At 38.5% G+C, this 18,603-nt stretch overlaps 1 long non-coding RNA gene across 1 annotated transcript in view; it reads right to left on the bottom strand.

Moving 5' to 3' along the window:
• Nucleotides 1–3,494: 3,494 nt before the first annotated feature.
• Nucleotides 3,495–18,603, bottom strand: part of LOC144026089 (uncharacterized) — a 47,584-nt gene continuing 32,475 nt past the window's right edge. The window contains exons 2-3 of the long non-coding RNA XR_013285039.1: nucleotides 4,172–4,314; nucleotides 3,495–4,054 (exon numbers count right to left, since the gene is read on the bottom strand). This is a non-coding gene — a long non-coding RNA (uncharacterized LOC144026089). The remainder of the gene's footprint in view (nucleotides 4,055–4,171; nucleotides 4,315–18,603) is intronic.

Raw genomic sequence — 18,603 nt, forward strand, 5'->3', positions numbered from 1 at the left:
ATCGCTTTGCTTTTGCAATTGGACTCACCAAATCATGACAACAGTGTAATTTCGGTTTAATGACATGGCTGCTAAGCGAATGTCTGCCTTACACGCACACACAAAAAACTCATTAACGTTTTTTCTACGTATGTGTGTCGCTCATTACATTTTTTTTTTTTAGCGCACAAAAGCATGTCCTTATCTGCTGGATGATTAGAAGAGCAACGAGGAGAGAAGTTCCAACATGTGTAAGCCACACAAAGCCCTGCCGGAATATTCTCCAGAGACACCAAAGAAAAGGAGGCACCGTGTCAAGACGGATAGATTCTCATGTTGACAAGGTCACACAAGTGGTACAATTTAGACTGGGAATTAAACGTTGCAAAATATATTATTCCAATCTGTGCAGAATTTCTGTACCAAACCTGTGCTTATTGCAGTACTTTCACAGTTTCCGTTTTTTTTTTTTCTCTGTGGGGAGAAATATAGTTTGGTACAAAAATTAACATTTGAAATGGGGGAAAAAAAGGTTATTTTGGTACGAAAACAATTGACATCTTTTTCCTTTTCACAAAAACGGAAAATTTACATAAAATGTGCAACTTTTCTAACAAAACATACATCTTTCCGTATTAAATGTTTAACTTTTTGAACCAATACATCATATTTTTTGTTACAAAGGCTAAAATTTTCATAGTAAACGTCAGAATTAAAGTACAAAAAGTCACATTTTTTTTCCCGTGTCAAACCCTTTGTACCAAAATGCAAATATTTTCCCCCCAAACTTCGAAATCTTCATGATAAAGTCACACTTTTTGATACAAATGTTGACATTTTCATATCACACGTGACAATTCGTGCCAAATGTCACTTTTTCACAAGTACCAAACATTTCGTACTAAATGTCACATTTTCAAAGTTTAAAGTTCTGGCTGACCAAACTTTTCTGTCGTAGTAAACCTCAGATTTTTAAAACTTAACATCACAATTTTTATACCAAATGTAATATAAATTTAATATCGACATTTTGTATTTTGTATTTATTTATTTATTTTTTACCAAGTGTCACCTTATTTTCAAATATCACAATTTTTATGACATATTGTAACCCTTTTGTACTTAACATTTCTTCATGATTTTTGTATCACTTTTCAAACAAGATGTTATCATTTTAGTACCAAATGACAGATTTCAACGCCAAAAGTTTTGAACTTGTCACATGCTTCATACAGTACCCAACAGTTTTTAGACCAAATACCACCTTTTCTGACCAAACATCAAACTCTTCATATAACATCATCTTTTTCATACTAAAAATGAAGTCTTTTGATACCGAACATCAAAGTACTGGTTTTCATTGAAACCATCATACCAAAGTGTTACACATTTCGTACTATTTGGAGTGTTTTATTGTTCCACATTATCCTATTAGACCACTTGACTGCTTTTGCTCATTCTAATTAAAAAAAAATCTAATTAAATTAATGTCTACACAGTTAATAAATGTTTAGTAGTTTAGACTTTGGAGCAAATGATTACAAATGGTGAAATTGTGTCAGTACTTTGAGTTCTTTCATGTTGATGCCATGCAAGGCGTGTGCATCGGCGTTTGTTTTTCTTTCAGTCAACATAGCGGGGGCCGTGACATGAATGATGAATGTTGCGTACCATCTCATATTGATGTCAGAGGCGAGGCGTCGAGTTGAAATGCGCTTCTGCTTCTTGCTCATTAAGCTTATCTGAGCTCTTCTCGGCGGCCTTTAAGATGCCCGCCTTATCTCGGGCACTACGAGTCCTCCTCGCTGCACCGCTGCCGCCTTTTATCACAGCGTTCACTCGCTAAATCCCATTTTGTCCCTTTTGGATTGCACACAATGTAGCCGTTAAGAATAATAATAAAACACACGCGCCGTGTAATGTGATTTCAAAGTTGACATCTTTTATGTGGCAATGATGCTGTTTAATTGCCACTTTTTGTTATTGAGTTGTGACAAAGAGATCTTGAACTACAAACCCTATTGATTATTTTCTACAAATTTTGAACACAATTGATTTGGAATGAATGACTTAAAAGGCTTTTTCATACTCAACATTAACTTAATTCGTAACAAACCTCAAGCTTTATGGAATAAAATGGCTTCTCATATCCATTATCACATTTTTCCACCAAAGCTTTTGTTTCATCATCGTACCAAACACATTTTCATACAATATATAAAGTTTTTGTAACAAATGTGAGACTTATCATTCCAGATGTCAATCATTAGTCATCATGTCTTATACCCAACTTCTGATAATGTTTTCTTATCAAAATTACCCAAAATATTTCTAACCAAATGTCACTTTTTTGCTATTATACGTGACAGTTTTCGTACCAAATTTCACACATTTTGTAGGATTTTTGTTTGGACACAAATAACAGACTTCATGTCACTATTTTTGTACCAATCACAATTTTCCTGAAAAATACATTTCTGTATACAAAAAAAAAAAAAAAAAAAAAGTACCAGATGTCAAACTTTTTGTACCTATCACACATTTTGTAAGAAATTTCAGATTTTTTTAGAACAAAGTCACACTTTTTTTTTTTATACCAAATGTCACCTTTTTCATACCAAATGTCACCATTATTTTTTTTTCCCTAAATCCCAGTGTCCCAGTCATGCATTCCATTCCCAACTTCAATATTTTTGCACCAAACATTTGCTTTGAAAAGTGATGCAGTACACCACAGCTCTAACTACACTCACAGTTAATAAAAATATTGTGAATACCTCTCTCCGTATTTTGTGGCTCCTTTAGCAAAAGATGTGAGATTGTGTAAGTGTACCAAATGCTGAGCGTGTGGACATACTCAACCTGCATTGCAAAGTGGTACATAGAAATCTCAATGCAAAATTGGGGCAGACGCAGTCGGTCCCCAGAGATGGAATACATTAGCCAGGTAGAGACTACAGCTACACTTTGCAATCCATCATGACGATAGCAATCTCAGCGCGTCCCCTCATACTACAAACACACGCCTGCATTTATGCATCAAGTAATGCAGCTACTGGGAAATATGCAATGACAATTAATTAAAGCAGTGCTTCTCAATTATTTTCTGTCATGCCTCCCTAGTAAGAAGAAAACATCTCCCCCCCACCCACGCGACTATAAATAGTATAATTTGTCTATAAAATTATTAGCACACTCTGCCAATAATGAGAGCGCCACTGCCCCCTAATGTAGTGGAGGTGCAATTGCAATTTATTCTCGGACAGTAAAAAAATAAAAAATAAAAAAAATAAAAAAAATAAAAAAGCATGTTCCCCGAGGTCAAACGCGCCCCCCTTGATGGAGCCTCGCGCCCCCCTGGGGGGGCCCGCCGCACTATTTGAGAAGTACTGATTTAAAGGGAGACGTCATATCTCTATTTCATTACTGCTCTACATGAAAATCTATCAGGAGAAGCTGCACATTGGAGGCCAGGGATGGACTTTGCCAGAGATAAAGTCATTCAATAGGAAAAGTCATGCTCCTAAAAATGGAGAGGAGATGGTTTGGGAACAAATGGACTGCTGTAGGTGTGAGCAAGTGACTTAAAACAAGGACTTCAAGTTTCAAGAAAGTCCCCAGTTACTACAGGAGAAAAAAAAAATCAAGCAAGTCAAGTCTCCATTAAATTTGGAGCAAGTTGAGCCAAGTCATGTCTTGGGTTAAGCAAGTCACAAAACATGTTAATACAGTCTTGCTAAGTCACAACAAAGCGTACAAAACGTTTGGTATTGAACAATGATGTCTGGTATAAGAAATTGTGATGTTGGGTATGTAACTCACCAAGAGGCAAGCAGACAAAAATACCTGTAGGCCAATCGCTGCCTTGCTTGCTAACACATTAAAAATCCATCTTGATTTGCGCAGTCTGAGCGTGAAGTCGGCTGGGGTCAGCGAGGTTAACAAGGCGACTGGCTTTCCTCTCCTCCTTCTCGCCTCCCCCCAGCTTGGTTGTTGTTACACCTGGCATGTGTAGCTGTCTCTTTAAATCTCGTCTTCAGTCTCCAGGGTCACCACTGGAAAGCCGGAGTTCACCCTGAAGCAGAGGGATGAGTGAACGACGCCACCTTTTGTTCACGCTCCTATAGCAGGCGCTGGGAGCGTAGCGGGGGGGGAATGTGTAGGATGAAAAGGAGGCAGGTACATAGATCACCTTCATCTCCCCCAGGCTTGAGCACAGTTAAAAAAGATGGACTTGTCCTCCATAGAAGAAACTGCAGTGTGTTTTGTTTGAGGTAACACACAAGCGAGAAGGTTTTGCTTTGTTTTGTTCTCCCCGGGAGATGTTCAGCCTTGCTGCAAAAACATGAAGAGTCTGTTAGCTTCACTGACCACAAAACAACAACAACATACAAAACACAAATAGATCTTTGAATTGGAATTGTGTTGTTTCAAGTTTCACTCTCAAACCCTAACTTAAATATTCATTTGAAACCCTAAAGCCTTATTTGAAATCTGAACTATGGCTTAAAAGTATAACTTCAAATTCTTACCCTGGTTTGGATTTCTGCTTTCAATCTATAACCAAAACCAAAATTACTTGAAATCCTAACATTGAGTTTGAAACCCTAATTGAAAGTGGGGAGGGTTGGTGTGTACAGAACTTTTTTGAACGGCTCTGCTACAAAACAAACAGCCAATATTTGCGCTGGTGAACAAACAACACATACAATTTTCATCAGGGGGTCATCGCTTGAATATTTTTGCGCTTTATGCCCCCTCCATCAACGGCAGATGCCCCTTCTACAAGACAATGTGGATGCATACGGCGGATGCTGTTAACCCTTCGTTTATTTAGCATTTAGCAATTAGCATGTTCTCATGTGCCCATGTAAATATCCAAAAATACTAATAATTGAACTATTAATTTACTAGAGCTAAATAAAGGTAGCCTAATAACCTGTTCTGGACACACAAAAATTTGAAGGAAAAAAAAAAAAGTTATGATGACATCATGTTGACTGCTAGCTTTGAACGATGCAGCGATGGACAGTCAGCAATTATGTCATGCACATTGAGAGATGAGGAAGGGAGGGAGTTGCGACATTTTCACCAGACATTTACCTCTGTTGTGCGACAATCCTCCAAAAAAATTTATTTATCAACACCACTGAAACTCTAAAGTCACTATGAAATCAGTCTTAGTTGAAACACTGATTGAATGCCACCTCCTATTCCCTCTGCGTGACCTGCTTGCTTTTGAATGATTGATGATGCAGCATCAGCAGTAAACCCAAAAACTATGTTATGGGCTTTCGGGAGGGAGGCGGATGTGGTGGTCTTCGTTTTGTCTGAATAGAAAAGTGGTGCCAGTACGGCAGTCAAGTAATACGGTCACTAGGGGTGTTAAAAAAAATCGATTCGGCGATATATCGCGATACTACATCGCGCGATTCTCGAATCGATTCAATAATAGGCAAAATCGATATATATATATATTTTTTTTTTTTTTTTTTTTTTTTTTTTTTTTTTTTTTTTTTTTAGAATTCACACCTTAAGCATGGAAGAATGTTATATGAACGGAACATTAAGCCTTAATATTTTATTTTAATGCTGTTTAAACATGAAACAGATTACAACCTCTATAAGACTGAAATTTCAGATAAATAAATAATACATTTTCATATAAATCTTACACTCTACAAGCTTACTGATTAGTATTTTCTAAATTTGAATGAAAAAAAATCGCAACAATCGACTTAGAAATTCGTATCGGGATTAATCGGTATCGAATCGAATCGTGACCTGTGAATCGTGATACGAATCGAATCGTCAGGTACGAGGCAATTCACACCCCTAACGGTCACTGTCATTTCACAGCTTATCTCCATGAATGTTGTGGTTTGGTCACGCACACATACAGTAATTCTGACTTTTAAAGCATACATTTTTTTTTCATCAAAATACTGCATTGCCATTTCCAAATTTACAGTGATGACGATATGATTTAAAGAAGAATAGTAACCTAAAAGACACTTTGCCGTAACCCACATTAAAAAAGTTGAAACCTATATATATATATATATATATATATATATATATATATATACATATATATATATATATATATATATATATATATATATATATATATATATATATATATATATACATACATATATATATATATATATATATATATATATATACATATATATATATATATATATATATATATATATATATATATATATACATACATATATATATATATATATACATACATATATATATATATATATATACATATATATATATATATATATATATACATATATATCTATACATATATATATATATATATATATATATATATATATATATATATATATATATATAAAAGGAGACAGCAACATTAGCGTACGTGCGTCATGACTGTCATTTCTTGTGCTGGGTCAATGTCAAACATGATTTTGTGGTTGCTACGGTTACAGTCATCACAAGACAGGAGATGGCCTTCCAGATTTACACTCTGTGTCTGTTGCAAAAAGCAACAGAGCAGACAAGCAAGCATCATGCCGCCGTCATTACCACAAACATGCAAGAAAGTCTTCACAACGGCCATGTTAACTCTTTGACTGCCAAAAACGTTTAATAATTATTAGTAAAATCACAATGTATGCTGCCATAAACGTGAAATTACGTCATCTATGTTTTTTTGTTTTTTTGTTTTTTTCTTAAATGGACGGAACAACGTCTAAGTGCAGCGCTGTCTGGTCAATGGGTTGTGGAATCAAAAACACCACCTAACTATGGCCAGCAGATGGCAGCATTGAGTCTCTTTTCAATGGGCTGCTGGTGCATGGAATTACACTGAAATGTGACGGAATCTGATGAATGCTCGTAATTGGCGAAATGGCACTGTGGAGTTTTTTTGTGTGTTTTTTTTCATAACGTGTGGCAGTAAAAGAGTTAAAAGCATCCATTAAAATCCCTGTAAAGTGCCAATTAAAATATCATCAATTTGGCACACCACAGTGTTGTTATCAAGCCTGCCAAATTTGAAAGAACAGGAAAAAAAAATACATTATCATACAATTTTAAGGAGAAATGCTACAATAGGACATATAGGTCCTTCTTCACAATTTCTTTAAAAGTATCGCTGACTACTCAAGAGTAGTAGTATGAAAAATAAGAAAAATAGGCAGTATTGAACACCCCTAATCTAAACCCTAATTTGAAACCCTTCCCCATGTATGAAATCCAAACCCATGCTTTCAACCCTAATTTGAAACCCAAGCTTGGAATATGATAAAACCTAATGTGAAATCTGAACCATTATTTGAAATCCTAACCCAGGTTTAAAAATCCTAATGTGAAATTCTAGAAATGGTTTGACAAACTGACCATGATTTAAACCATAAATTGAAAGGTTAATCCTGACTTGAAACCCTAATGTGAAACCCTAACTGTCTTTAAACCCTACATTGAGACCACAAAACCCTAACTTGAATCCCTCACCCTGGTGCGAAGCTCTAATTGTTCTTTTCCTCACTACCTGATAGAACATGCCCTCTGATCTTGGGAAAACATTGCTATGCTGAGTCTGCTGTGCTTTTCGGTGGTGTCAACCACTTTTTGACTCATAGAACAATCTGTAGGAGTATTGTGCTTTAATGACGCCGGCGTTGGCTTCATTTCCCCTGTCACACGTACCTGAAAGCGAGAGAACCACAGGTGCCCTTTCATGTAATCCATTTCCTTCTATTTGCATACATGCATAATGCATGACATCATGGCGTTCCCCTGGCCCGGCGTCCGGCGAGACACCGGCGCTATTATTAGTATGCTGGACGCCGCCGGCACTGCCGGTCCGTTCATCTCGGCTTAAATTACACAAGACTGAAGGGCCGAGGTGTCCTCTCCGCTCACTCTGCGCCCGCATCCGTCTGTTTTATTCCTGACGGGCTCGCGGCGGGCGGTGGGCTAATCCCAGTTGATTTGGTGGGCAAAGAAAGTGAGATAGAGCACTGGGATTGACTGTCAATCATGGGCGTGCCAACATTTAGGTCACTCAACGTGACATGCAGTCTTTGGTAAACACTGAAAGCATGGCTGTGTTTTTGCTATTAATGTAACAAAAACACTAAGGAAATGCTTATATCAACTTGACATTTTTAGTTAGTTAAACACACATTGATAACGGAGTTTTCAGCCAAAAAAGAACAGTAGTTGTCAGTAAAAGTGGCAACGTAAGATGGCTGCCCTCTGGCTTCAGCCCAATGGGGCTTATGAAATGCATTTTCAGCGCCTGAATGTACATTTCATTATAGCAAAATCGTCAAAATGAACAAGTGCACAACAAAATTCTTGGTAGAATCATCTTCAGGATGCTAAATTAAACTAAATACACCAATAAATTTGAATCCACAATGTTTGGTTTAAGTTTGAGAGCCAATATGACCTTTTATGGCCTTAACATGCCATTCATATACAAGTACACAAGTCTAAGTTTGCGAATGTCACATGGCCAAACCTAGGAAACTGTTGAGCCGGTTATCTGAGTTCTTAAACTTTATAATGCCATTTTCAGTTGACAGGAAGTGGCAACATGGCCGGCCCCAAGATGGATTAAAAACAGGTGCTCAGTTCATATTCCACAAACGCAATATTAATCAGAATGCCATGTTTAGACTAGTGAGGACGCATACAACATATTGTAAGGAATTTCATTTCTTTTTTTTTTTTTTTACTTCGCCTTTAAATTTAGATCTCTGATTTTAAGCCATATTTAGGTTAATCAGGGTTACACTATCAATTTAGGGCTTCGATTCAAAGTATACTTTAAAGCCAAAGTTACAAAATCAGTGTTTCAAGCTAAGGGTTATGGTTTAAGGATTTCAAGACAGGGTTAGGGGTTCAGAGTAGGGTTTCTTGGACAGGGTTAAGTTTTCAACTCTAGGTTAAGGTTTCAAATTAGCCTACAAAATAAAGCTGGGATTTGTTCCAAGGTTAGGCTTTCAAACATAGGTTAGGATTTCAAATTACAGTCAAACGGGGGTAAAGAAGCCAGAGTTAGGGTTTCAAATTGAAGTTTGAAGCTATGGTTATGTCTGAGGGCCAGGCTCCACATTAAACTACACAAAGGTCCTCCTTTTCCCCTTCACTTCAAGCCTCCCTCTGAAAATAACATGACAAGACAAAGCATAGAACACTTTCTTGAAAGAAAAGCAATTACAATATTGTTTAAGAAATTAAATACAGGAAAGGGAAACATGGTTACGGTTAGGTTAACTATTAGAGTATGTAAAGGTAGGGATAGGTGTTAGATATGTTTGGGTTTGGATAATGTTAACATTCAACTCACTAGTCACTGCAGTGAAAAAGAACTGGCATACCGGGGGAAAAAAAACTATGAAAAGCCCCTAACACCCCACCCTTTTCACTGCACATACTTAAAACAACAGTCCTGCATTGCAGGTGTTGTGGACATGAAAGCATGCAACCATCTGACACACCGCCGGCAGCACATCAGAGTGGGGGAGTGTGCGCAGCTATCTTTAAACACACCGTTGTTGCGAATGTGCAGTGTCCACGCGAGGGTACACGTAGGCCGTGGCGGTATAGCTATTATCCGGATGCCCGGCCCGCGCGGGCTTGCGGGTCAGAGTTCTGATCTAATCTGGAGGATTCGTGTGCCGCGCTGCCGTAAACGGCGTGGCCGGTGGGAAGGATGACGGCGGCGGCCGTACAGGCGGCCATTAGCCACGCAGATAATTGTAAACATCGCCCCCACTCTGCACATACAGCTGGCTGAGTGACGTCTGCTATTGCTAAGGAGGACAGCTAATCATTACCTCGAAAGGGAATTGGAGCTTCTGCCGATGGGCAAGCAAGCACAATTGGGCAGAAAAATGGTTCATCATACAGGCCCGCACCACCAATTCAGACACCTAGCGTCCCACTTGTTTGTGTCTGTTATCCGTTAGTCCATATTGAAACAAAATACATAACGTTGCCTTACCCAAGCTTAATGCTAACATATAATACAAAATGCCATAGACAGGCTAAGGATTCTAGCATGTGCCATAATGTACTGTAACTTATCACCCCTTGAGTTAGTTGTGAAACTTCTTATACAGCCCACAAGTGGCCAAGATGCACACACCAGAAGGAGCAGTACAATGTCCACTAAAATTAAGCAAAAACATGTTTTAAGAAAAACACAACAAATCACAATACTGTTTTAGTTTTCTTACTTACACATTAAAGCATTGTTGTTTTACATTTTTAGCAGCTGGAAGGGATTCATGGCATTTCTATTTATTTCAGTGGGGAAATGTGATTTGAGATGCAAGTGCTTTGAGTTATGTGGATGGTCATGGAACAAATTAAACTTGTATCTCGCATAATAAGCTAAATCACCCCTGTGACTTTTGTGTTCATGTTTCCTTCTTGAAAAGAGTTTTTTGTTGTTGTTGTTGTTGTTGTTTTTTAATTTAATGTCAGTAAGTTATAGATCACAAAATTGGTGGACTTTTGTAAATGATTAATTTTGTTCTATTATTGTTCCCCATATCACAAAAACCTGGCATTTAAACGTGTGCAGACTTTTTTATATCCACTATATATTGCTTTCTAATTCCATTAGTACCGGCAATTTATAAACATCCACGGTTTAAGTATGAACCTTTTGCTACACAGAATAGTGTTTTGGATCCGGAACTCAAAATAAAATATGTACATTCTAATGCAAAATGTATTTGAGGTCACTCTATTTTTCCTTCCTCTGGATTTAATATTAATATAATTAAGACAGTGCATGAAAAAAACAACAGTGAACTAGTCTTGCAAAAGTAAATTGTGTTTTATAATTTTGTCTGTCTGTCTGTCCGTCTGCTGCAGCAGTCTGTCTCTCCCGCTCGCTCTTCATTAAACATGACAATTTAATGTCAGTAAACAACTAGACGCGGCTTCGAAATCACAGATTATTAGTCACAGATCATTAGTACAGAACCTTGTGGGCTCAGCCTTATGCTAGCAAGCGCTTTTAGTGAGTGTCGCCTAAATCGACAGAACCCACCACCCCCATTATTTGTGTTTAGGAAATATTTGGCCAGTAGAGATTTAATATTTTCAGTGACATTATAATGGAAGATACTGTGGTTAATGTTCCACCAAACATGATCAGTGAATGCACAAACATTGCTAGTTGTCTGTTTTGAGAACCAAGAGGAGGAAGAGGGGGAGATGGGCTATGAGCTACATTTTGTCTACATTTTAGAAGACATTTTGTTTCACTTTACTCTAGGTTTAGAGTGTGTATACTTTTGCAACCTCTGCTATTTATGCATTTTCACTCACTGATATGAGAGAGGGTTGTTGCCGACTACAGAGGCAGACCGCTGTGCATTGTGGGGGCAGGCCAGCCTGCTAATTGTTGGTCTTTGGCGACTAACTCTAACCGTGGGCTGTCTCAGCGTGGCAGGGAGGGAATTGACTGGAATAAATACGCCACATAAGCAGGCTGCGGTATCAAAGTTTGCAGGCTGTTTCATCACACTGCGCTTGCTTGTTTGGATGGTTTGCAGACAAGAGAAAATACTTTTGTTTTCACATAGATTAAGTGGCGGAAAGTTTAGTGGCAATTTTTGTTTGTTTGCTGTTGTTGTTTTGTGGATTCCTGCTGGCAAATACTATACTTGAAATTGGTGATGTCAAAACCTTCTACTTTGGTGAAGGAGAAGAAAAGTTTAAGGCAGGGGTTTCCAAACTTTTTCCTCTGAGGGCCACATCCAGAAAAATAGAAAGCTGCAAGGGCCACTTTGATTTTTTTATTTATTTATTATTTATTTGTTATTTATTAACACATTCATTGCCAGACCAGCAAAAAATGCATATTTTTCCGTCAATGGCAGTGAATGAGTTAAACATGGTAAAAATCAATGAAGCAATTATAAATTGTTGATATAATGTGCAGTTACTTATTAAAAACTGATAACAGTCACAAGGCAAATAGTGACCCCTGTGTGCCACTGTAATAGATATGCCTCTCCACTGAGCAGCAGCTGATCCCAACTTGACATTCTGAACCACAACAAGAACAATCGGTCGTCAACTGACCACACTTAAGAACCATTAATCTAATGTGATGTTAACTAAGCAACAAGTGGATGAAACTATTTTTATTTCTGAGACTGAATTATTAGCTGAAAATTTGTGTCTTTGCATAGCTAGAAATGTTTAATCCACCCTTTTTTTTTTTTTTTTAAACAGCATTGAAAAATTATTTTTAGTATTTGCCGCGGGCCGCCAAAAAATGTGTGGCGGGCCACAAATGGCCCCCGGGCCGTAGTTTGGACACCGATGGTTTAAGGGTTTTAAAATCGGGTCATGTTAGTGTTTGGATTATATTTAAGAAAAAGATAGTGTTAGTTTAATGGTAAGATAATGATTGGGTTTGGAGATAGAGTGAGTGTAATGTTAGGGTTGGAGTTAAAATAAATGTACTCATACTTGTATTAACAATATCCTTTCTTTAAGCTTTGACCGCAGAGAAGCAAGCTTGTACTGTCTCGATGTTCTATTAAATTCCTTCAAGCTTTTGTGAGTCCAAACACAGAATAGCAGTATCTTATCAGGGGACTCAGCTCTCCTCATCTCAACTCGGCTTCAGCTGGACGGGCAGTTTCTTTATCTCTAGGCAGGAGTGGACCAGAGGACACTTTCTCCTCCCACTCTAATCGCAGCCTCTGTAGCCTCAGGTCATTGTCGGCCATTTGCTGCTTCTGTCCGTTGCATCCTACAAAAGCAACGTTTACTGAAGTCCAACACAATCAGTCCCGGGAAGCTTACTGGCCTTCCATTTTTTTTAGGGTTTTAGAAACACAATGGCGCTTTCACTTATGAGTTTAATTCATTCTGTACTCAAACTCATAACTCAAAACAACTCAAAACTTCTGTTCCCACTGAGAGGAATGCAAAACCATCAATTTGTTCCAGCCCCCAATCAAACACCAGCATTTTTTGTTGTTTAAAATTGAACGTATAGAATTAAACACTTTTTGCATCATGATTAATTAATTGTCTTCCTCCGCCTTAGTCACAAGGGGGCAGTAAAATGTATTCATACAGTTATAAACAAAGGTCGCGACATCTCCGTATGCTGCAGTGATTTTCTCAGAAGATAAAGAATATATGTTGAATTCAATATAGCAATAATCAGATTAATATTCAATCTAAAAATAATCAGAACCATAATAAAACCATAATACAGTTTGTGGTCACATAATTCATAACATCACTGTTTAACTCGGAATTTTGCATTGCACGTTAACATTAAGCCAACACACTTTTGTATAATGCAAAGTAAAGTTTAGGTAATTGGTTAGTAAGAATTGAGGTAGAGTTTAGTCCATAGTCGACAGTCTCGATACTCAAGGAACCACAAACAATACATCAAATGTGCCAAGATATGTGAACTACTCATTTCTGGAAGCTTGTTTGTTGTTTCCAAGTCCTGGTTATATCCGAGTTCTCGTTAAAGTCTTTGGGTGTGCCCTGAACACCCCACCTCTGACACCAACCGGTCAAGGCAATTCTAAGGCTCCGGGCCCATGTTAATAAACAAAGCAATCAGCCAGCGAGGCACTGCAGCAGACCAAGACCGCGGCGGCCCCCCTGCTGCTGGAGGGGAACTGGAGGCGAAGAAGACATAGTAGTGGATTATCAAAGAGCGGCGAGGCCTGTGTATCTAAAGGCAAAACGGCAGCACATCAAACAGCAACAAGACAAGGTGCAGCAGGGGGGCAGGAGGGTGCGAAGGTGCTGGTAGGTGGTAGGTTGACCGTATGAGGGGTCACCGGGGGGAAGAAGGACTCCGAGCAAGGAAGCAAGATGAAGAGAGGAATTGCATTACGGAATTTCTGAGAATGAAGCGGCGGAAGATCTTATTCGATGTGTGAAAAATGTGGAAAGTCTTTGCATTTGCTTTTGGGTGCAGAGGGTATTCAGTTTCAAATTACGGTTTTAAATTGATTGATGTGTGGGTGAAGGTTGCAAGTCTATATTTTAAATTACGGTTTCCAGCAGTGGTCATGATCTCTACTACGTAAAAATGCATGTTTCAAGCAATAAATTATGGTTGCTTGCTAGAATCTGTTCCAAAATGGTTAGCATTTTCAATGAAGGTTTCAAGCCATAATTAAGGTTTCAAATTGGGTTAGAGTTTCAAGTAAAGGATTGAGGTCAGGGTTCGAACCTTACTACCTGGGTTAGAATTTTAATTAGGTTTTCAAGTTAGACTTTCAAATTATGGTTTTAAGATTGTATTAGGGTTTAAAATTAGGTTTTGTAGCCAAAGTTTGGATTCAAATGTTAAGGCTTATAGTTTGGGTTTCAATCAAAGATTTGCGTCTTAAGCAAAAGTATCCATCCATTTTCTTGACCGCTTATTCTTCACAAGGATCACGGGGAGTGCTGGAGCCTATCTCAGCTGGCTTTTGGGCAGTACACCCTGAAATGGTTGCCAGCCAATCGCAGTTAAGCAAAAGTAAGATTTACAAATCAGTGTTTCAAAGCAGGGTTACAGTTTCAAACGAATGCCAGATGCTGAGATGAGAAATTACATTATGGATAAGCGACTCCACTGACAGCTCTTATTTAGTGGAAAGAAAGTTGGTGATGTTTGGGGGGGGATTGCTGGTGTGTGTGGGGTGCACCCAGCGTGCCAAGGAGTGCATGCGTGTTTGTGCATGAGCACAGCAGGACTGCACGTAAGCCAACTTTCTCCCGGGGGGCTGTTGTTTGTTTCCTTGCTGTCACATCCAATATGAGCAAATACTCCAAAGGGATGCAGACAGACACCTCGTTGATGACGCTCAACTTCCGAGGTCACACAGCCTCCGCGGGGGATGTAGAAAGGAAACAAAAACAATGTTTAGATGTTATGCTAAGTAGCTGATTATTCATATTTGGTTTTCTATGTCCACGGCGTTCCGTGCATGGTGATTGATTAAAACGGTGGTGAAATATGGAGGTGAAAAATGGATATCCATCCATTCGCATGTGAGGTGACAGACGCCAACACGGTCCTCCGGTTGCTGTTTTGGGAATCTCTCCGGGAGACGTTGCGCATGCAAATGAGGACGTTGGGCTAATAGCGTTTTATGACCTGCTACGTTTGCAGAATGACAATCAGCTCCGCTGTTGACTGTGAATGAGGAAGGTTTATTAATGAAAGTAACTAAACATGTCGCTGGGCAGCTAAGGAAAGTTTCAAGCCATGCTTAGGGTTTTAAAATATGACGCCAAGGCAGGCTTTGGGGTTTCAAGCTGGCGTTAGGATTAGGGCTAACCCCTCAAGCAAACAAGTTTTAAAGTACCTACTAACCTGACTAAGACAATTCAATAAATCAGCATCCTAAAGTAAGTACTAAAATATCAAAAGTGGACCCTGGACTTATTTTTTGGTGTTTTACATGAAACAAAATGTACAGCATGTAAAACACATGCACAGATGTGAATGTGACTGTGAATGAATGTCTGTATCTACATGTTCCCTGCATCTAACTGACAAACATTCACTACTACAACATTCACTACTTAAACATTCACTACAGAAGTTAGCTGTGATATGCTCCAATGAATCCCTGAACAGGATAAAAGATACAGAATCCTCTTTTCTCCAGTCAACCCTCTCTATAGCTTTATTAACACACTACACAGCAGCTAGCTTCTGTCATTCCATTTCAAATAGAGGACAGAGGTCCTATCTCTGACCAATGTTTCCTACCTATGAAAAATGTCATCTAATTCTATCTAATAACATAAACAGTGAGCTATGATAAAATACAGCAACACTGAGGAATTATGACCGGGAATCCCGTTTTTTTCCCCCCATGTGTATGTCAATCACACAGTTATAGTGATTCATTTGCATCTACTTGTACATTTAATCTGTAGTAGGTGTGTTTTCGTCATACGAGAACTATAACTACTTTCTGCTTTCGTGTCTAAGAATCATGGGAAAGGAATTCCTACTATCCCAATACTGCAGTCGTCGGTGTTGGACTAAACACAAGCTGAGCTTTCGAGTGACAACCTTTGTTACAATGTGTAACTGGCGCAAGGTAAACGGCACAGCCAGCTTTCAGTAGCTGCCAGGACTGAGCAAAAAAAGGTTAGATAATGGTGAGTCCATCGTCTTGTTGAACTGTCAACCAAGATAGCATTTTAGCATTTAGGGATTCAAGGTAGAATTTTAAACCAGGGTTACAATTTAAAGTTATAGGGTTTCAAGCCAGTATTAGGGTTAAGCAACTGGTTATTCATTTGAGTTGTTCCATGTCATTTGCTTTCCAAATGCTGTGTTTGATTAATATGGCGGTGAAACATGGAGGTGAAAAATGGACTTCCATCCATTTGCAGGTGAAGTGGCAGATGCCCACGCAGTCCTCGCGATGCTGTTTCAGGAATCTCTCCGGGAGACGTTTCGGAATACAAATGAGGACGTTGGGCTAATAGCGATTTATGACCCGTTACGTTCACAGAATAACAATCAGTGACGAAGTTAGTTTTATGAAAGCAACACAGTGACGTTTGTCCGAGACAGATGTGTTTACAGGGACATAATGTCGGATTAAGGGTACTAATGCTTAATGCTACTAATGTTGTAGAGGTTCTTAGTTACACCTTCAAAATGTTTGTCACAGGTTTTACAAGACTTTTAAACACATTTTTATCCATTTATCAGTGGAATTTAAGACCATATCACAACATTAAAACAACAACAACAAAAATATATCTTACAAGGGTTTTAAATTAGGCTTTGAAGTCAGGATTAGGGTTTATGTGTTTCCTTGCAACAGCTTTTTGTTTCTTCTCAGGATGGAGTAGCTGAGGTCTCAGTGAGATTACACAACAATACATTATACAAGACAATAAAACAGGATGCTACATTGCATTACAATTTCATAGGCCTACCATAGAATACAATAGGACGCAATCCAGTGTGTTCAAATGCATTCACACCTTGAAATCTTCTTTCTGTTCTACTGTTCAAAGCGACTTCAAGTCAACAGTAAAGTTAAGTGGGGGCTGCCTGCCTTCATTTTCTACTCTCTTTTCAATTTACTCTTTACCCTTTTAGCATCTTTGTTGTTTTGAGAGATCCGTCCGGCTCACCTTGGGAAATGAAAGGATGTCTCACTCTGAGCACTGACAGGACTACACGAGGTAAACGGTGACAAATCTACTTCCTGTCTTTGGGCCCGGCGATGCAGCATGAGAGCAGCTGATTTATTTATTATCTATCCTCCCTCTCGGCTTCGAATCACATCTGAAGATGAATGAGATGTGCTCGTGCTGTCGACTGGACACATCTAAATAGCAGATGAGTCCAGTGCTTGGAGGAGACAGATGTCTCCTCCTTGCTATCGCTTGCACATCTACACACATGTGCTTATATCATTGCCAATGCATGTAAATGTGATAATTCGCCCTTCCACCCCCCAACAAATAAATCATGAACGTCATCACCAGCAGAGCAGTTCAGGTTGTTTGTAGGACATGATGCAACTTGCTTAGCAAGACCTCAATTAAAGCCAAACAAATTTGGATCATCACATCGTATATACTTTTATACTTTGCTGTTGGCAGATAGCAGTTTGTTTTACTCTACTGTCGACAGACATTATAATGGGAATCTGTTCTCTATTGCCTTGCATGGATAAAGGAAGTTTAAATAACGAAATAAATACCGTACTGTATACGGTCATCAAGATTCAAGCATTACTTACTGTCATTATTGATTGCACCCAACTGTCAACACCAAGTAACAACTGATGACCAACCCATAGACAAAGAAACTAACTACTGGTAATCAACTGGCTGACAAACCAACAATCTTATTACCTAATTGACCAAACAACTGACCTACTGAGTAACTAATATATTAACTATCAGAATGACTCATGGATCATATCAGATCGAGTGACGGCTAAGCGACCAACTAAATGAATGACTAACTCAACTGACACGAACTGACAAACTATTGACTGACCGTTGACCACCTAACAGACTAACTGACTGGCTGACCAACAACCTAACTGATAAACAAACAATCAAACTGACCAGCCGTCAGAACAAACTAATTATCAAACTCATTTTTGTTGTGGGGTCACATTGGAGGTCTGATTTCAGAGGGCCATCATGACTGTACTGAAAACCATGTAAATCATGATCACTTCATTTTATGTCAGACAGTATGCACAACAAATCAGAAGTCAAGGATAATAGTTAGTTCAACTATTCTTCACGTGACTGTAAAAAGGGGGCTTGTACAAAAAAAATGCTTACAATGTCTCAATGTTACTTATGAATACATAAAACAATGGAAATTTTGCTTTTGTGGGTCATATAAAATTATGTGGCCCACGAACCTTGCGTTGAGCACCTGTTAAGTACAGTAACTACTGTAAATAACCAACCAACTGGCAAACAAACAAACTGACTGACTGAGAGACTGTTTAACTAATTGACAAACCAATTATCTGACAAACAAGCTAAGCAAATAAACTAATAGACTAACAGGCTGACAAACTAACTGAACAAAAACAATAACTAGGCAAAAACTGACCAACAGTT

Source organism: Festucalex cinctus, chromosome 9, assembly GCF_051991245.1.
Source record: "Festucalex cinctus isolate MCC-2025b chromosome 9, RoL_Fcin_1.0, whole genome shotgun sequence".
Taxonomy (NCBI): domain Eukaryota; kingdom Metazoa; phylum Chordata; class Actinopteri; order Syngnathiformes; family Syngnathidae; genus Festucalex; species Festucalex cinctus.